At 48.2% G+C, this 20,795-nt stretch overlaps 1 protein-coding gene across 2 annotated transcripts in view; it reads left to right on the plus strand.

The window, feature by feature from the left end:
- Positions 1-20,795, plus strand: part of ZNF536 (zinc finger protein 536) — a 437,569-nt gene that overhangs the window by 112,517 nt on the left and 304,257 nt on the right. For both annotated transcript variants that reach the window (XM_077754626.1, XM_077754627.1), the window contains exon 3: positions 515-630. The gene's annotated coding sequence lies outside the window, so the exon portion shown is untranslated. The remainder of the gene's footprint in view (positions 1-514; positions 631-20,795) is intronic.

Raw genomic sequence — 20,795 nt, forward strand, 5'->3', positions numbered from 1 at the left:
GACTTGGTGTCAGGAAATCTCCGAGCTGGGTCTGGATTGCAAAGGGGAAAACATGGGGGGAAGAACAAAGGGACTTCCCGCGCTCCTGCCAATATAATCATATCAATCCCTGTTTCTTTAACAAAACAGGACCTCTTAATGGAATTGTGTCTTCAGGTGTAAATAGCATTAAAAGCTGCTTCTCCTCTCCTCTTTGCCCTGATACAGCACAAGGAGTGAGAAAATAAAGTGGAGGTTGTCAGAAGTGGCAGCTGCTTGGAATCCTGATAAATATAAGCTTTTATTGATCTGATGAAAATGAAGGATCCCAGTGCTAGGCAGTATTTAGCTTCTTGTCTACAGCACGTCACCGGTGGCCTTGCATTGGGATAGATTTTCATTCTCCTACACGGGATTTGATTTCATCTTTAACCTTTTCAGTTGAATTTCCTTGACCTCTGCGTATTGCTGTGATTTGGTGAATTTGTTACATTTCACTTTACATCATTTCTTTCTATATTTCCTTTTGTGATAGGGAACTGGGACGGCCCTCTGGCAATCTGTCAGTGCCTGGATCAGCCGCATCCTTTCTGGGGTGTTTTCTCACGAGACTGACAGTCCTTAAGACAAGTATGCAGTTAAACTGCTAAGGTAAGTCTTACCATATTAGAACTCTCTGCCCTGGACACATGTCGTTTCCTCCTGCTTCATGGAGTTGATGTAACACAAATCCTGACCAAACAGCCCTTCTCTTTTTCTTCCTGGCCACCGGCTTCCCCCTGGCCTCCCCCTATCACCCCCGTAGGACTCTCCCGCCTGCCCGTAAGCTCTGGCCGAGTGGGCCCACAGGATCTTTCCCTAGGGCTGGGGACACTTTCCTTCGTGGTTTGGGTGTGTCTGGGGACTGGGTGGGGAGGGGGGAACAAAGGACTCAGGAAAAAAGGTTCTCTTCCCGTCTGTGACTTGATTCTCTTCTCAAGTTTTCTTCTGGGATAAATCTGAGGCTTCAGTTCGCAATCCTGAGGTGCCGCTAACATATTCTGGTTCCGAGAAAGGGCCGCTGTTATTTTGAGTAGTTTTGATACAACCAAATCAAAGTGAAGATTTGAAATAGCTTTTCTGAAAGCCCACGCTGAAGTCATAAATTATTCTGCACCATGATTCTTTCTGATAGTAAAACCATACCTCTCAGCCTGACATTGCTGAAATGTGCAAAAGTGAAAGTTAGAAATAAAATGAAACATTTAAATCTTGGCTGTTGAGAACCTCAGATAGACATCAAGGCCAGTCGATAAAGGCCCCTATCAATTAGGCCTCTACAGTTATCCTCAGATTCGGTTTATTAGCAGTTGCCCAGGTACGGGGTTCCAGCATTAAGAATGGGCAGGTGGAATGCAGGCAGAGACTGTAAGTTGGAAAGTGAGGGTGTGACGTCCAAGATACGCTTGGTGGCAGGGCACTGGGCCACGAGGGAGCTGCTGCCTCATGTCATCTTGTCAGAGAAGATATTTGCAGCAAAAGGGTTGGGAGTTTTCCCTTTTTTTTACCCCCTTTATTTGAGTTAGAAAGTGTTGATTTCACACTGTGGGGAGTGTTTTCCGTCAGCTTCTTGGTGGGTGTATTCTGCGTTAAGAACGAGGAGCAGTGAACGCCAGGCATCGTGGTCTCTGTCAGCGGATGGACAGCCTCCCCCCGCAGTGGGGACTTCTGGGGAGCCCTGGGTCTCCTCTTAGCAGTGGAGAAACCAGGGGCCTCCCGGCCCCGGGCTTCCAGACTGAGCTGTTTGGCTACTTCCCTCCTCAGCATATCACAGGCAGAGCAATTTTTGGTTCCATAGCTGTTTGGTTGGGAAAACAAGACTGTGATTGCCAGTAAGGTTTAGAATTTGCCTGCCAGATAAGGGAATGTCTGTGAAGACTATTTTCCCTCTTGGGAGGCAAAACACAGATGGGGGAGTTAGGAGTCTTACAATATTTAGCTGCTACATTGATGGTAGGAATTCTGCTGCGTGGATGCTCACAGTTTCCGAGAGCCCAGCTTAGCATCGCTGCTGAGGGCCTCAGGTAGAAGAGACCCGTGAGGCTGGCTTTCCCAGGGGAGCCTAGTGCACCAGCTTGTTCTGGTGCATTCCACGCTCTGTGCCTCTTGAGTGGGAGAGGAGGCACCGCAAGGGGGCTGGCCATTTCCCTTGACCTGCAGTGGACAGGGAAGGAGGGAGAAGGCTGGGTCACCGGGTCTGACCAGGTGGGGGGACTTGGCGGGAGGCCGTGGATTGACTTGAACTTCTTGTGTGAATGGACACAGCCATCCTTCGGGTGGTTTCTCAGACTCTGTAGAATAGGACATGCATGAGTTTCACCCGGTCTTTTGCCATGGAGGCCTGTATTTTAAAGAGTTAATCATTGGGGCCTTGGTGAAGATAAAGAACAATGATGTGGTGTTCTTGGGATTGGTGGTGAGAAGGCAGGGAGCTCTTCCTGTACAGAAATTGTAAATCTTGGAATAATTTTAGGGGCACGTGAACTGGAAGTAGGATTTGCAACGTTATATCCGAGAGCGAGTCTTGGGCCCTGGAGTTGGACGCTTTCTCCGAATAGTCTGGAACTGTGATGTGCTGGTGGGCCATTTCTGGGCTCCTGACGGTACCTGTCAGGACCCTTGCTTCTGTCTTCTCCAAGAATGTCCTCCCAATGCTTTAGAATGTCCACTTGACTTTTCAAAGTGTTCTATGAAATGCTATACACGTGCAGCTTTGGGACAACCAGACAGTCACCCCGAAGCACCATTGCATAGAAGCCCCAAGCAGCCTAGCAGTAACCGAACCCCTCACACGTGTCAGAGAATGAGTCACTATCCCACCACAACGTGCATTTCCAGAGAACTGCCAGCAAGGACAGGAGGCAGAGTCGGGAGGTGTGGCTGTCCGACTATCCTCAGCTTCCCCCTTCAGAAAGACCCCAGGACTTGCAGAGGCCAGGGGATCTCAGAGACCATAGGACCCCTCGCCTCCATCTGACGCACACGGTGTGGCCCCTCTGAGGCGGATGTGTGCAGGACCTGGCACTGGGTTGCTGGCCCCGCTTTGGCTCCGGCTGTCCTGAGGTGGCCCTGTTGTCCTGGCACAGCTGTGTGAGTCAACAGCCCTTCTGCAGCAGGAATTACTTGAGTTAAATGCTGCGGTAGCGGTACTCTGGGAGCACAGAGGAGGGAGTGAATAATTGTAATTTCTATGTGATAATGATGATAAGCCCTGCATATGTGTGTGGGGCTTTGCGTCGTATTTGATCTTCACTGGGAGATCTCCAGGCTCATGGAGGTAAAGATCAAGATCCCCACAAACTCCTCTGTAGCTGCTGAATGAGGTAGGAAGGTAAGGTCTCGCTAGTCTCCAATCAGAAGAAAACTCCAATCAGAGATAACTCGAGCTCTAGAGAACAGGTACGGTGGAACTGGTTCTAGTCCAGAAGTTTCTTGGGATTATCTTAGTCCTCACGGCATCCCTAGCAGGTGGATACTGTTCTTACTTCCATTTTCCAGATATGGAAACTGAAGTCAGAGAAATTAAATGGCCTCCCTCAGGTCACACAGCTGGCGGGTGGTAAGGCTGCCCAGACTGAGCCGGCTTCTTCCTGATTTTGGAGCCTGATCCCTGGGCCGTGGGACAGTCCTGGGTTTGGTGCTGGACAACACAGACAAACTCCCTGTCCTTAAGGATCGTGTCCTGTGGGGCTAGGAAGCAGCAGACAAGGGAGCCATGGATAAGATGATGTCAGATAGTAGTGAGTGCCATGAGGAATGTCTGGGCTGGAAACGGGGGAGGGAGAGTCCTGAGAGGAGGAGCTGGTTAGGACGGCCCTCCTGAGGAAGGCACGCTGGAAAGGAGAGGTCTGAAGGGCATAGAGAAGCCAGCCGGGTGCTGGTCTGGAGGAAGAGCATTTCTGGCAGAGGGAACGACATGTCTGAGGGACAGAGTACAGGCCGGTGAGGCTAGGGCACAGTGCACTCTGGGGAGAGGATAGGGGCATTGCAGGGCCTGGATTGGACGTGGCTTTGTAACCAGAGGGAGGAGTGTTGACTTTGTTTTATGTCTGTGTCACTTTTGACCGGAGGATGTGGCTTGAGAAGCCCACCTTCCCAGAGGTGGGGCTGCTCCTAGGAGCCAGAATCCTGTGAGTGCCGTGAACCTGCTCTTGTTTGCCGTGGCCCTTATTTTCTGCTAGAGGGACATCCTGGTGACTTGTCGACAGCTAGGAGTCAAGGACAGCAAGCCCCGTGGGTACAGGGAAGGTAGCCAGCTGAACTGGGGGCCCTGCCCTCAGAGGCAACATGGTAGCTCATGATAGTGCCCTGTGGCTGCCCACCTGGAGCTTCCTGTGCAGCCCAGGGAGGCCTGAGCTCCCCTTCTGCACCCCCAGCTGTGGGCTTGGGCACAGTTGCAGGTGGAAGGCTGTGGCTGTGGGGTTCCCTTCAGTCCGGGAGCTGGGGCCTGCCTGAGTCTGTGTGGGGGTCTGGGAGGCCTAGGCACCGCCCATGCATGACTCCAAGCTGAGCTGTGAGCGCTGTCTTGCTAATGCTGATTCAGGGCTTGTCTCATAGCCTGCGGATTCTTGGTGATTATAATTTGCCCTCTTTTGCCCTCGGTAGCCTGGTTGCTGCCGTCGAGGACTCCAGGAGGATTAGCAGACACCGTGACGATCAAAGCTCCCTTTATTTTAGAAGTTTAGAGACTGAGGCCCAGAGAGGGCCCCAGGCGTGTTTGTGCCCAGCCCAGCTCTCACCTGACCACAGCAGACGGCCCCTCTGGCAGCCCCAGGCAGCTCGCGGTAGGCTCTGAGCTGGCGGAGGCCGTGGCAGGGGCTGGGGCTGTCCTGAAGTTTGTCTAGCCGCACCCACAGCACATCGTACGGCTCCGGGCACGCCTAGTAGTCAGCACTCATCCGGGGGCTTTGACGGATAACCTCTCGCCTCTGCAATTTGTAATCATTAGAATTTGTTGCACCTTGCTTTAAGCAAACGCAATCGATACGTACCAGATCCGCACTGCGTTCCATATTCCCGGGGATGCAGGGATTGCAAAGCCTGAAGCCTACTTGGGTTTGATGTGTGCTGACGTTCAGAGCACCATGAGGCCAGGACCTGACTGGGAGGTCCTGATCGCTGCACGGGTGACTGAGGATTGCCCCTCAGGTGTTCTATCTCATAGGCCCATTTGAGGGATACAGAACCCTGAAGGGTTTGAATGAACACCATCAGTGCTGAAGCCAGCTCAGCTAGCGAGGGCTAGGGCTCTGCCCCAGACTGAGTTCCTGAGGACAGGGACACCTACCCAGGCTTTGGCCCAGCTTTTTACTGTGTGTCCTGGACAGGCCTCAGCTCTCTCTGGGGAGTTGTCCTAGACCCAAAGTCAGGGTCGAGGTGGTAAATGCATGAAGCTGGGCATGGACAGAGCAGGCTGGGGAGAGCAGACCCTGCTGGAGGGTCTGTGTGTCCCCTCAGCCCTCATCACTGCAACCACCTGGGAATGTGGGCAGATGGGTTTTTTCAGGTCATCATAGTTTTTAGGGAAAGAGAAGTTAAAAAAAAAAATCCAGTTCTCCCCCCCTCCCCCTTTAAAGTTAGCAACTAATTTAAGTTTAAAAAAAAAACTTTCTGCAAATGCAAGCGCCTGTAGACTGGGCAGAGCTGTGGCCTACACTTGGTGAGGCCTGCACTCATCAGTGTGCCCAGTGGGTGTCCAGTAGGCACGGGGAGCCAGGCCCTGCGGGCAGGCACAGGGCACAGGGCACACAGCATTTGCAGGTCCCTGGTCCCCTGTTTGTTCCTGTGTTCTCTTACCACGGGAGGCCAGGGCAGTTCCTGGCCACATGGGGATGTTTGCTGCCCAGAGAGGGGGACCCAATGAGAAAGCACCCATCCTCCGGGCAGGATGTCCCTGTGAGAGCCCCCCCCCCATCCAGTTTCACGGTGTCATCCCGCATCTAATACGGGGACACGGTGCCTACCTGCATCTAATATGGGGACACGGTGGTGGGTGAGTTCGATTCCTGCCCCTGGGAGCACGTGATAGAACCAGCTTCTTCCTCCCACCTGTTGAGGGTGAATGCCCCCAGCCCCCTGAGTCTTGATGGGTCCTTGTGTGTGCCTGATGTACCTACAGTGTTCACCTGTGCTTGGGAAGGAGCGCTCCTGACCTCGCACCAACTTGACTGGAAGCTCTGGGCTGTAACTGGACATGGGAGGCCACTGTTGACCCTGGGATGAGCTGGAAGGGCAAGATGCATTCTGTCCTGGGAAGTCACCCGGTGTGAGAGAAAATGGCAGGGCTGCTCAGCCCACCTACTTCCTGGCCCTTCCTGGTCCCTGACTCTGCTCCTTCTGCAAATATGACCCATGTCCTCGGCTCCCTGAGAAGCTAGCAGATCTCCCGACAGAGGGGCACACCCCCAAACAGCTGCCAGGCTCCTGCCACGGTGCTGGGGAGAGAGCTTCCCTGTAGTCCAAGTGCGTGAGATGGGGGTGGGCCAGACTCTCCCTCACTTCCTGTTGGCCCCTGCCTGGCTCCCTTCATCCCGTCCACATGCAACATGGAGTTTCTGTGTATGTAATATTATTTGTTTTTATTTCTGTAATCCCTTTATTGTTTGCACAACTGCTGTCAGACTGTTGCCTGAAAGTATCACAGGATAATTGCAGAACGCCTGCATAAGTAATTTCTTATGAAATCGGGCCTTGTCTGCATATAAAATTGTTTTTCGTTGCTGCATACATGGACTTCATTATATGGAGGCTGTTTACCGGGCGCGCACCTTCCCCACAGGCCACAGAGACGGGAGGGCCTGACACGGGGGAATAATGAAATACTATCTTTATTCTTTCTCGGCCAGACGACATTTCTGGAGGGCGACCGCGGGGCCTGACGTGGTCAGAAGGAGTCTGGCCCCAGAAGGAGCGGAGGCTTCGGTCCAGGTGGGGCCTCCCGTCGGGCTCTGGGCCGCAGGGCCAGTCAGGCCAGTGGCTAATCCCGCGTGCGCTCGGCATCGCTTCCGCCCGCATTTCTGTGATATTAATGGTGTGTGGTAGTGAAAGAAATGTGTTTTATTCTCAAGTCTAACCCTGCTGTTATCAAAGTAACTTCCAGCTTATTAGCGACAAAGGACTTTTCTCCTCTCGGCTGCCCTGTTCGCCAGGGCTTCCTGAATTAAACTGCTGCTTCCTGTCCTTGATATGCACGACCACATCTGGGCAGCCCGATCCCAGCCCCGCTGCCTAATAACAATCACCTTCCCTTTCAGTGTCTGTTGATTGTTTCTAATTCACTCTGACAGATAGTGCCTGACAACTCGCCGGCTCTTCCCTCCCTCCGTGACCTGGAGTTACTCACAGCACTTATAGAGTCTGTCATTTTTAATATTTGATTTCATTTTAAGTTATGTGTTTTACTGAGAAGATGAAACCAAAAAAAAGGGGACTTGTAATGGAACATAAATTTAACCCTTCTTGCCACCCGGCACCAGCCCGGGCGAAACCTCCCCCGCCTCTGGGTGCTGGTTTCTTTTTCCGCACAGTGCTGCCGCGGCTGGGGCTTCTGCTCTCGCCTCCTCCGTGCTTTTTCCCCTCCTTCTTTCTCTCTTCCTTTTTTCCTGGTTGGCTTTCTCTCTTTCATTTCTGGAAACAAAAGCTTCATGTCACGTTCTTTCCCTTTAATGGTGCTTGATTCGTTTATGGAGCTAATAATGCCTCTTTCTGCTTCACAACCAGGTTCTAAATGAAAGACCTTTTGGGGGTTTTACTCTGGGGTGAGGGAGTCAGGGGAGAGGCCTGGAGAAGTCTCAGTGACCAGCTTCAATTAAGGTGTCAAAACGTGTATTTGATCTTTCTTTTTGGAGATGTTCCTCTTTGTGTGAGCTGGTGGGGCAGGGAAATGGCCACATCTCCCCGGGTTTGAGATAAGCTCTCTCAGAGTGGGGCCTTCCCGAGAGTGGGGACCAGGCAGGCAGCGAGTTTGAGGCTGGACATACGTTTCCTTCTGCTGCTTCCCTCAGAGGCCGCCCCAGCCAGGCAGCCATCCTCACTGGTGGGGCGGCATCCCACGTCACTTCAGGGTCCACTCTGCCATGACTTTGTCTTTGTTTGCCACTACACAAAGGCCCCTGTGTCCCTCTAGGCCCTTCAGAGGTTGAGAGCTGTGAGGCCGTGCATTAGGTCAGCTTTGCAAATAGACACCACAAAATTAAAAAAAAAAAAAAAAGAAAAGAGGCACATTAACCCATGATGCCTCACTTCTCCTGGCCTTGTGTGGATGTCTGTCTGTCCCACACAGTGCAATATGGACAGCTGTAGAGACAGGATAAGAGGGATCTGGGTCGTATCTCCAGTAAGAAAAGAAAAACCAATCTCCGCTTTACCCATGGCCTGGTCTCTCCATGACCAAACCTTATCCCAAGCGTGGGCTGTGTCACTCATGTCAGGACTCTGTTCTTCCAGAGCCTCAGGCCAAGGGTAGTGACTCTTGTCACCTTTGACTCTTGTGGCAGCAGTGGTTCCATAGCACAGGTGTGACGGTCCTAGGGGTCAAGCCGGTGGGTTTCCTGGAGAGCAGAGGGAGATAAGAAGCTGCTTTCCAGTACTCTCCTAGAAAGACGGTCTGTGAGGGGCCATGCAGCCCACACAGCGTGGCTCTCTGGGAGGGCACTTTGCAGGGAACACCGGGCTTGGGTGCCAGCAAAGAAAAGGAACTGGAATTCAGGCCGGAGCCACTGCCTACAGGCAGATGTTCTAGTGGCTTCCCTGCTGTTCAACGGCCCCTGGCTCCGGGCCCATGAACCCAGGGCCTGGGCGGGCCAGCCACGGCCATCCGTCTTGTCCCAGCTCCTCCCAGGATGACCTGTTCCCCGGGGATTTTCCTTCAGCAAGCCTAACCCTTCTAAAACCCGGGCTCTCCCTCTCTCGGGGCATTGTGGGTAAACCGAGGAAAAAAGAGCCGCTGTCTAGGTGGAGACGCCGTTCCTCTCCCCAGTCCCAAGCGCCCCCTCCTTCTGTAAGAGGTGACAAAGGCAAGAACAGTTCTCCGTTCTGGTGGTTTTGCAGCTCTGCTAGTGTATTTTGAAATCATCGTCTTTTGTTTCAGGCATGTTAATTAAAATACAAAAGGAAGATAATGCACAAAAAGTAAAGTGGGCACAAGCCTTTTAGCTTTATGTGGGAAATAAAGATCTGTGTACACAATGCTGTGGTATCTATTCCATAAGGACAAGATGGCTTTTCTCTTTCACTGACCCAGGTGGTCTTTATGGGTACGGTAATGGGCCAGGTGCAAAAGAAAAGAGAGGGAGAAAAGTATCTTGACTTTCCTTCTGTATCAGGCCTTCCCCGACACACGTTGAATGAGTGTGAAAGTGTGTGGGTGGGGGGTTGCCAGGAGCGGTTGGGCGTGATGTGATTCTGGGACGGTCTTCGCGTCTGCCTCAGCTCAAAGTTGGGTTCAAAGGATCCAGTGCCATCAAGAAGAATACAGAGCTTTTCTGTTTTTGGGAGGACAGTTGAAGTAGGATTTTAAAGATGTTTCTGCATTTGAGGTTTAGCCTCAAGGCCAAGGCCAATTTATACTTTCATTCCCCTCAATATGGCCTCTTGGGCTACTATTGGATCTTGTTTTAAAGCAGAGAGGGGTGCCTGGGTGGCTTAGTCGGTTAAGCGTCCGACTTTCGCTTAGGTCATGATCTCGTGGTTCGTAGGTTCGAGCCCCGCGTCGGGCTCTGTGCTGACTGCCAGCTCAGAGCCTGGAGTCTGTTTCAGTCTGTGACTCCCTCTCTCTCTGACCCTCCCCTGCTCACGCTGTCTCTCTCTCTCTCTCCTAGAAATAAAAAAAAAAAAAAAAAAACAGAGAGAAATTGAGAGCTGACATCAGCTGAAGACTCTGATTTGGATTTTGTGTTGCAAGGGCCCACCTATTACCGGGTGAATCGGGGCCAGCCCCTAGAATTCAAGGTTGAGGGGTAGAGGGACACATAGTATTTCCCGTCTGTCCCCCATAACCCAGATTTTCTGTGGAAAATCTGCATGGGGAACAGCATGTTCAGTGAGGATCTAAACCCAGGAGGTCATGGAGGGTACTACTTTTGCAGGGGGTAGCTGTAACCAGGGCTGCAAATTAGTATGACCCCAAGGACTGTCTCTAAGCATTTATTGACACTCAGTCTAAAAGGATGTGCCTGAAGGGGAGTAAGGCACGTCATTCTTCAGTAGAGTTTGAACCAACAGAAATGTGCAGAGCTTTGCCACTCTGTCTGCTACTGTCCGAGCAATGAAGGGTACACACAGTGGGGAGAAGACACTCAGAAAGCCGTATCACAATGAGAATGTGACCAGTGCCACCTCCTAGATTAAACAGAGAGCCATGAGTTCAAACTGGAGAAGGAGAGATCAATAATTAAAAGCAATGTGAATATGGTGTTGACTGTGCTCAGCACTGCACAGTTCTTTTAAGAATGGAAAAGTCAGGGGCTCCTGTGTGGCTCAGTCAAGCACCCGACTCTTGATATCGGCTCAGGTCATGATCCTATTGTTGTGAGATCGAGCCCCGTGTCGAGCTCCATGCTGAGCGTAGAACCTACTTAAGGTTCTCTCTCTCTTTTCCTCTGCCCCTCTCCCCTGCTAACATTCTCTCTCTCCAGAAACTAAAACATACAGTAAATAAAAAGGGAAAAAAGTCAGACTCATGTGTGGCTCAGGAAGAGCTTTGTGGAGAGCTGGTGTTGCAGCTGGGCCTTGGGGCCCCAGAAGATTTTCATAAATAGAGATGAGGGGAAGGCAAGAGAGAAGTTGCTTGCAGAAGGCAGGAATTTGCCAGGCGCATTTGCAGCTGGGGTGTGTGGGGGGATGGGATACTGAGGGCCATTCCTGGCAGAGGCAATAGAGGGTAAACTGGGGACAGGATTGGTGTTGGGGAATGACAAGTAGCTCCGTGGCGTTGGCACTGAGGGTACACACTCGCCTGAGTGGATATGTGGGGAGACCTGACTGATGGTGAGAGAGGCTTCCTGCCAGGTCAGGAACTTTGTGATTAATTAGGATGCATCCAAGAGATGGGCTGAAATGGGCAGTGGATATGGGGCTGGGGAGAAAGAATATACCCTTCTCAGCCTACTGTGGAATTAGACGTTACTCTTCTCTCAGTTGGGATTTACAGTGACTTTGGGAAGGGGTGAAGCAGAGATACCGTGAGGTTTGGGATGTCCAGTCCGTGCCCTGCTGACCCATGGCACTCAGTTGTAGGGAGTTTGTCCACGTTCGGGGCAGGCCCATGAAGTGCCCACAGTGAGCTGGCCTTTAAAAAAAAATGAAGATAATAAAGAGGAAATTACTTTTTTAAAAGCCCTCCTACCCTCACATCAATCAGAGACATACACGTTTTTCTCTGCATACGTGTGCGAAAGATGCACTTTGGGTTGTGCCAGGGGTGTGTGCCAATGTCAAGAGCAGGCACGAACAGCGGAACAATTAGCAGATTCATCAGTTCTTCTGCTTATACTTCGATTCCAAGAGTAAAATGTTAGTTTGTTCAACGCTCTGCCTTATGCCTTGATCGCAGTGTGAAAGTGTTGGCTAAGCTTAGCTTCCTGGTCAGAGGGTCAAGACCCGTGGCTTTTAAACATGCTTATGTGAAATCCAAACATTCATGGCCACTGGTGATCTTGGAATCACGGCACAACTTATGAAACGAACACGTAATTATCTTGTTTATTCAGGGTATAAATAGAGTTCATGCTTTTAAAAATTTTTCTTCCTGATAAGGACTTTAGCTAGCATTTGTTCTTCTCTGTCCGTCTGTTTCTCGATCTCTCTGTCTCTGTCTCTCTGTCTCTGTCTCTCTTCTCTTCCTCTTCTCCTTTCAAAGGGGAGGGGCTTGCTGGGGCTTCTGAGGCTGTTTCTGGAAGAGGCAGGGCAGGCCTGTGGGTTTCCTCCTCAGAGCACTTCCTGCTTCCTGTCTAGCTCTGGTAGAGTGGACATGTGTGCCCGAGGAGGACCTCGCATGCTTGGACCCATCCCTGCCACTTCCACAAATTCAGGGAAGGGTTGCTAAGTCACATCTGCCTCTGACAACCCAGCTGGGGACCAGAGCCAGCAAAGCAAGACCTCCCATGCATGAGGGATAGGCCCTTTGGGACAGTGGGGGGGCAGAATCAAAGCCGAGAATGACCCCTTGGGTCTAAGTTACATGCTGTCATCATCCACACACCCCTGTTTTTGATTTTTACCACATCAACTACAACCTGCTTGTAGACTTCATTAAAAGGACACCCTTCTTTTAATTAAGTATTATATTTAGCTTTGCTCTAAATAATAATATCTAGGAAATCCTGGGCTTGGTGTGCCAGTTATATAGTTTTCATAGCAGATATTGAAATAATTATATAAGTTGTTAATTTTTTTGAAAGGAGTTTTTCCCATGTATCATCTAGAATCATCTCGTGTATCCGAGTGGCCTGTTGCGGCCTTTGGGAATCAGTGGGTGGCCCTCTTTGGAATGTTTGCCTCTAGCCAGGTTCTTAGGGTCTAGATCAGGTTCTTCCACTCCTGGGGAAGGCAGCCCTCCAGCCCCCACAGCAAGACTTCCTCCGAGCCCATGCCTACCCTCAGAACCCCCAGTTGTCATTTTGTCATGTGCTGCTTTGGTCACATCTGATAATGCTGTGAGCAGTTGCTGGCGCCTTGCTTTCCAAATCTTCTCTTTCAGATTGCAGGATTCTTGAGAGTAGGCGCCATGCTCTTCTGTGTCCACCAAAGAGTATGATCGCTTGAGCTGGCTAGCTACAGTCTATCCATGTGTCCATCTGTCCATTGTCCATCCATCTATCCATCCATCCTTCCATCCTATCCATCTTCTATCTATCTATCTATCTATCTATCTATCTAATCTATCTATCTATCCATCCATCCATTTTCTTTCTCTCTGTTTCCTATCATCTGTCTATTCATCCTTCCATCGTCCCATCCATTTTTCTATTCCTCTATCATCTGTGTTTATGTAGCTCTCCTTTGACTATGTATCTATGGTCTAATCTATCATTTCTTTTTCCTCCCTCCTTCCTTCCTTTTATCCTACTTGATGAACCAGGTGCTGTCTTAGGCCCTGGGAATATAGCAGAAAACAAAACAAAATCCGTGCTTTTGTGTGGCAGACATTCTAGCTGGAGGAGGCAGGCAATAAACAAATCAACAAATAGAAGAAACCAGAAATGATCTGTAGGGACACATGCAGAGTATTAAAATAGGGGGATCTGAGACAGAGACAGCAGGCAGAGCTGAGACTGAGAGGTCAGGGAAGGTCCTCTGGAGAGGTGACATTGAGTCTGACCTCTGAAGAGCAAGTCAGCCTGTAAGGAGGGGGCAGCTCCTGGACAGAGGGTTTGGCCCATGTAAATGCTCGGAAGCACAGGTGGGTTTGGTGGCTTTGAGGTGCAGAAAGGAAATTCAGACAAAAGAATGAAAATATAATTCCAACTTTGACAAAGATGAGTTTTTCCATTTCTCACTTTGTAGGGGCTATAGCCCTTTTGCACCTAAGAAAGTCTGACCCCTCACCTCTGAGAGTCCCTATGTCAAATCTCTTGTATGCATGTGTGTGTGTGGGGTGGGGGGAGATTTGGAAGCAGTGTCATGTGGTCCCCCTGCAGGGTTGGAGGGCAGAAGGGGAGCTCACCACGATGAGGCTACCGCTGACATGCTAATATTTCATTTTAATCTTGAGTGCCAGGTTACTTTCCAAATGAAGTGTCTCAGGCAAGGCTCTAACTTACATTAAATAAAAGAGTTTAATGCTAATTAAATATCATCTGACTACTGAAGCCATATTTATTGATGGTCTAAAAGAACATCATCGAGGTGGATGGACTTGGAACGTGCCTCTGCTAGAAACACGCCCACCAGTGGTAGGACTCCTTTGCAGTTCAGACTAGTGTGTCGCACACAAGGCAAAGCCTGGGACACATCGGAGGCTGGGAGCATGGAGTGGCCATCAACTTGCTTTGTTGGGTGGACAGGTCTGCACCTTTAATGTGTATCTGATTCAGGAGGTCTGGGGTATTGCCCATACTGCTCAGTTTTGACCAGACCCCACCAGGAAGTGCAGGACCAGCTGCAAGGTGAGTAGCAAGAGTCTAGGATAGACCAGAAGTGAGTGAGCCCTGACGCTGGCTGTGACCTGCACCTCTAACTATAGGGAGTGACGGCCACATGTGGTATCTCCCACTTGTCTCACCTCCACCTGCGGCTCCATCCTTCATCTCCTCTTCCCTTGTCCCAGTCCTTCCTACCACTCCCTCCCATCCCTGCGGCATCATGGCCTCTCCCCAGGCTAAGAATGGTGGTTTCTTGTGGGTGGTAAAGTCTTTACACAAGGTTTGGTCCTCCGTCTTCCACCATTTGCCTTGTCTCTGGGTGTCTGATCCTCATGCTTGGAACAACTCTGCCCCAGTCTCCCTCTTCAGTGCCTCCAGGATTGATAGATTCTCTTCACAATGGCAGGAAGGAGGTGTACTTCCTAACTGTCTGCAAAGAGGGTCTTGCATTGGGGTAGAACTGGCTTCTGCGGCCACATGTTGGTTGCACGCGGTATGGTAGGCCCTGGGACATGAAGTCCTGTTGTTCCAGTTCACCCTCTAGCCTCCCTTTGGAGAAACTTCTCTTGACCATGTTTTCCCCTTCCTCTGATCAGCAGCCTCTGAATGGTGAGGAATAGGGCTGTAGAACTCTGATGCAGTCGGGGCAAGATCATTCTCATCAGTGGACGAGGTTGTGACCACCACAGAACACTCTGCGGGTCGTCCATGGGAATATGGATCTGGGCTTGCTAGACCTTTGGATTTCTCTGGTGGGGGATCAAAAATCCAATTTTTCATATGGAACTTAGCTAGTGAGTGCAAGTTGATGACTCTTACTTGTTTTTCTTAAATCGCGATGTGAGCCAAACTGAGCGTGTGGGTTGGAATCTTGCAAGTAGGCTTCGAGGTTCTCTGGCACTCACAATTCTGGGGGGTGATTCAGTGGATTGTGCTGGAGAGAAGTCACTGGGGTCTGAGGAGGGACCTGGCTGAAATGAAGGTTGTCAAGTGGAGAGAGTTTTGAGGAATCAGGATCCATTCTGGAAGTGTGGGCCCTGACACGGTTCTCAGGCCTTGGGAAAACTCAGTCTTCCATACCAGCTTGTCTGCATCCACCTATAATTAGCATCTGAAATTTCTAAATGAACTGCCTGATCAAGTAAATTTAGCAAACTTCTCGTGAAGTGTTACCATATCCTCTTCCTCCAACTGTCCACACAGACATCCGTACCACCTTGCCTGCCTTCGCTTTTTGCAACTGAAGCTCCTTGTGTGTGCTGTCTGGCAGCCGCACAGACATCCCATTTATGTGATCTATAATGAGTTTATTAGTGTTTCACTGCCTCGTTGCTATTAAGTTTTATCAGTTTCAGCTTCAAGAGCACAAGGTTAAATTTTCAATAGAGTTTTCGCAAAGTTTAAGTGGGATTGTTAAAAACACGTCCAAATGGTGGAACCGTGTATTTAGTTCAAAGATCTTATTTCCGCCCACTAACGGATTTTGATCTCTTATTTATACATTCAACACATTTCTGAGGCTCACAGTGGCAGCACAGGGCTTGTATTTTATTTTTGCAAACTAAATGTGAATGCATGGAGTGTAGACGATCCAACTGAAGCTGCATCAAATTGAGTCTGACTGGTCCGTGATCGTGTAGCCCTCCACGTTGGCCATCACTGTCCCACTGTGGAGACATGACTGGCTGTTGCTTTGACCTGGCAAATACACATTTTAAAGGAAAAGGGAGCATTCACAAATTATAAAGGGATGGATTATGATATTATTTTCTCCTGGTACCATAAGATAAACAGGTTTTCCTTTGAAAATACGTGTGTATGTAATTGAATATTATTTACCTGGATCCCTTCTGTAATACGTGAGCAATTTTTTTTTTAAAGGAAGAAACCTATTCAGGAGTTTCTTTGGTGGCTGTAATCAGAATAAAGTGCTTTCACTTTTAGGTTAAGAGAAAAAAAACAGTAATCGGCTGAGATGCTATTATGGAAAGTTTATTATTATTGGTATATGAGCTAGCTGGGGGCTTAAGCACAGAGCAGTTGGATAATTTAGCTAGCTCCTGGATCCAATTAAAAAAAATCTATGTTGTGTCCACAGTGGGAGATGGCCATAGCTGAGAAAGCACTCTGTCGTAGATGGTGACACACCTGTGGCATTCTCTTGGTTATACGCAGTTTGGGATGCAGAATACTCTAAATCCTCTCATTACTGCCTTATAGAAGACAGACACTTCAAGCAGTTCTCCATTTATCTGAGATTACCAGTTAAACTCGTTAAAAAGCAGCCATGGCTTGTTCACTCAATTGGCTGTTGGGGAGATTTCGTGTTCTTGAGCGACAGTGTGGCTTTGATTAGTGGAGTGCTATACTTTTTAGGGGAGACCTTTTCTAACTTAATTTATGACTCCGGTTGAATGGCGTCTGTGCTGGGGTATTACGTATTTCCTCAACTATTGTACCTGGTGTCAATAAAGGCGCATTTAGGGAAATCTGAAATAAAACTCCAGGGTGTTTTTGTTCTTTGGGGAAGCAATGCACCATAAACATTTTGGGTTTGAGCCAACAGCTTTCCCTGACCGTGATTGCAAATTACTGTAGTATGTATAGATTGCTGGTGGAACACTATTTGAGGAAACCTGTATTTTATAGAATGTCACTTTTATGCACAATCCAGGCAAAAGAAAAAAAAAACTAATTTAGCCAGCAGACGGTATTCTTTGGAATGAGGATTTTGAAAAAAAAAATTTACAAAAAAACCCCCACAGGTTCTAAATATGGCTTTTTATTTAATCATTATTACATCAATCATCGATATCAATACTTAATAGCAACCTGATAATGCAGCCAGTAGGTGAAACAGCTATTAAAAAGTGTAAAAAAATGATTAATCAGGTGTGGGGGGTATTAATGCTCTCCAATTCTTTTATGATAAGTACATATTTTTGAAAGTGTTTGTTTTTAATAATCGACTGTAATATTAGTTTGCAAAAAACGTAATTGCTTCTTAATTTTGCATCCTCGCTTCTTTGTGCCGGGTACAAAGGTAGTATATTTCTGTAGTTATTGTTTGCAGCACTCCGTGTAAAAAATCACGTTCATTTCAAGAAGCTGTTATGGTATTGATTCTGGTAAAGACTTCCATTAACTGACCAATCTAAATCTCATAAGTGATGTCAGGATAGTTATGCATTTGCTTGGTTCAAGTATGCAGCCATTATGTTAGAATGCAGGCAGTGTCTGAATGTGGCCGTTAAATTATTTCTAAATACCGAACCAGAACAGCTTAACAGTTCTGCAGTTTGAGACTGACACAAAAATGACAATCTGCCACCTCTTTGTTTTTTAAATATTAACGTTGTATTGGGATAGTATTTTTGGAGTAAAAACCTGTGGCACGAGAGGGTAAGTGACATAAACAAAGGCAGCTGGGCTTCATGAAATAATGGAACAATAAGGCCCTTCCAGCCGCACTCATCACTCCAGTATGTTAATTAGCATTCTGTTGTGGCCGCAACACTGAAAACATGTAATCTGTATTGGTGTACAGTACAGCTGTGAACACACATTCTTTTTTGTGAGTCCCTGGAGTTAGCCTTGCCATTGGCATATGCGTTTGGGCCAAAAGTCAAGCCATCACCACTAAAATAGCACACTATAGCAGCAAATGTCATTTGTCTTTCTTATTTTTTTCCCTCCCCTCAATGCCTCACGCTATCCAGTGATGTAATCTAGTATCACTGCATCTGTCTCCCTGCTCTATTTTTGCAGGAGGGTATCTGGGGAGGGGGGGTTGGATGCCAGCAAGCAGAGGATTTAAAAGGCAAGTGGCCCCAGAAGGGTCAAATTAAAAAAAAATCAGTTCTTCCTCTTTAAATTCTTCTTCTAAAAATATATATGTATGTATTTTTTAAATGCATAGATTTGTAAGTGTCATGGGCCGGAATCTGCTGCTTGTCTCCCTGGAGGGAGGGAGGAGCAGCTAATTCATAAGAAAAAAGAATCTCCGTGAACTTCATCATTATTTATCACCTGTATCCGGAAAATGTTTCACAGTCCTTCCTGCATGTAGTACCCACTTGGGGTAGAGTATATTCTTTCCATTTCAGAGCTGAAGAAACTGAGGCTGCAGCATGATCCAAAGGTGGACTCTAAATTGCAGGGCCTCTCTGGCTGGTCATTTGAGGGAAAGGGGTTACCACCAGTGAGCAGAGGCAGCCAGTGGCCGGGGGCAGGAACTCTGAAAGGGCTCCCGTGTGTGGCCGGCTGGGAGCCGCCCCCTGCCACCCCGAGGCACCAACAGCCCCGGGTGCTCTCTGATGCCAGCTGTGGAGACAGGTCAAGAAGACGATTCAGCATTTTGCTGTCATAGGAGCTGTACTGAGTGGTCAAACCTGCTTGGGATTTTACCTGATGGAGTTTGGCTTGAAAAGCAAGAATGGTTCCATTTCGATGATCCCTGTTCTCAAAGTGTTTTAGCTTTCTTTGTGCGTGTGTGTGTGCAGCCTCCCAGCACAGAACACTCACACACACACACGTGTGTGCACACACATGTGCACACACACATATACACACAGGACAGAGCCCTTTGCAAAACTAATCTTGGAATCAAAAATTACATTTTCTAGTACTTTAAATGTATTATAAATTCAAATAAGGATCATCTAGTTGTTAAAACTTTTCCTACATTTCAGCTTGATTCTGTCTTCTCCTGCATTTGATTTGACTATACCAAAAAGCGATTTTTATAAAGCAGCAAAACAAAACTAACCAAACCAACACCCCCCCCACCCAACACCACCAGCCTGTCTCTGAAGTAACTTTCAGATTCTTTGGGCAAAGCTTCTTGCTGTCTCTTCCTGAAAAATGACAATGAATACTTAGCTACAGATTTTCCTTTTAATCTGCCTCAAATCTGATTGAAAAATACCCCCCAAACCCCCACCTCCCCTANTTTTTTTTTTCTTCTTCTTCTTTTTCTTTTTTTCTTTTTTTAAAAATTGTAGCCAAAGAGAACTCTTTCCCACTTGCCTGGTCCCCATAATGAGCCCTGTGGCAGCCTCGAGGTGTCCTTCCCCACACTTGCCTGGGCGAGGTGAAGCAGGGCTGACACTGAGATTTTAGTTCTGTTGTTTCTCTTTTCCTAGAAATTCACCACCTCCCTCCCCCCTTTTGGTTAATGGCTCTTTAAATATTGAAATGCCTGGAAAAACAAAACAAAATAAAATAAAATGCAGGCTGTCAAAGAGATAAGAACAACAACAACAAAAATGTTGGTATCTTTTAGAATTTGTCTTCCTAGTGGTAAAAGTATATAATTAATAGGAGAATTTTCCTCCAGATGTGGCTATACTATAATAGAGCCTTATAAATGCTACAGAAAGAAAAATTGCTTGGAACGAAGGCGTCCTCAATGAGAGCACACCTGGGTCTGACAAAGATTGCATTTAGGGACTGCTGTGCTATCACAACGCAGAGAAAGACCAAGTCTCCGGGAGCAGCTGGAGAGAAAGCCCCGGCAAATCTGCATGCAAATAGCAGCACATTGTTAACTTAATCAGATGCCGAGAGGAAAAGATGTGCCAGAACCCAGAGGATGATCTACACACACACACGGAGGGAGAGAGCGGCCTGAGCTGCCATGGGCACCGGGCGAGGGGTGGGCCCAGAGCAAGGTGCAGCCAGGCCCGGCCCCGGCCCACCCACCACCTGCCTGTTGGCCCCGGCCTGCAGTCAATTTATCACATAATGCTTGATTTGCTCTTTGAGAAGATAGAAATGATGGAGTGTATATCAATTGGAAGGAAGCTTTATTTTTTTTTATGGTGAAATAGGTACGGGCATTATTTCGCCTGACTCTATCTCCAATTAAATAATATTTCTGCCTAAATATCCGGGTGCATGAGATAAGAAATACTGCCCCAGAGTGTATAAAGAAAGAGATTTTTTTCATTAAAAAAAAAAGTAACTCTCTATAGATTGAAGTGCTGGGTATAAATTGCACCTTTAGAAGAAGTGGAAGACACCTGTTATTTATATTTTATATTAATATTAATGGAATATATATATTTTCAATCTCCTCCATCTTTTAGTGTAGCACCATAAAAAATAAAAAGTAATACTATTTAATCACCCACAGCTTAATAGTGCCTTAGTTGTTTACTGCCATCACACTAATTGCTCTGTACTAATGTGTTTTTCTGTGATATCCAGTAGTGCTAAGAGAACAGAGATCCATAACCAATTAAATATAGTGTTTTTTATGTTAAAAATATATCTTGTGAGGCTAGAAAACGAACAGAAGCCGCCCTTAAGAAAGGCACGTTGGCACCATCTCGGTGCCCAGCAGAAGGTGCCCGCATTGCCTCTTTTGCGCAAAGACAAAGGGGGTAATTTTTTTGGCAAGAAAACAAACCCAAGGAAAACACAACAAACTGTTTCCTAATTTTCCCTCTCCTGCAACTCCTCGGGCTGTTCCTGTTTTCTCTCTGGCAGCGAGGGAGAGTTTGATTTGGGAGAGAGGAAGGGGGGTACCCAAGGCCACCCGGCGGTGCCCAGGCGCGCAGGCTCCGGAGCCAGAGCCCGCAGGTCGGCGGTCAGGGAGGAGCAGGGGCGCCCGCGGCCGGCAGAGCGCCCATTCGCACCGGGTTCACGGGGGAGCATCCTGTAGCTTCCAGAAGGAGTGAAGCGCAGGGATCA

The sequence above is a fragment of the Crocuta crocuta genome, unplaced genomic scaffold, assembly GCF_008692635.1.
Source record: "Crocuta crocuta isolate KB4526 unplaced genomic scaffold, BGI_CrCroc_1.0 scaffold121, whole genome shotgun sequence".
Taxonomy (NCBI): Eukaryota; Metazoa; Chordata; class Mammalia; order Carnivora; family Hyaenidae; genus Crocuta; species Crocuta crocuta.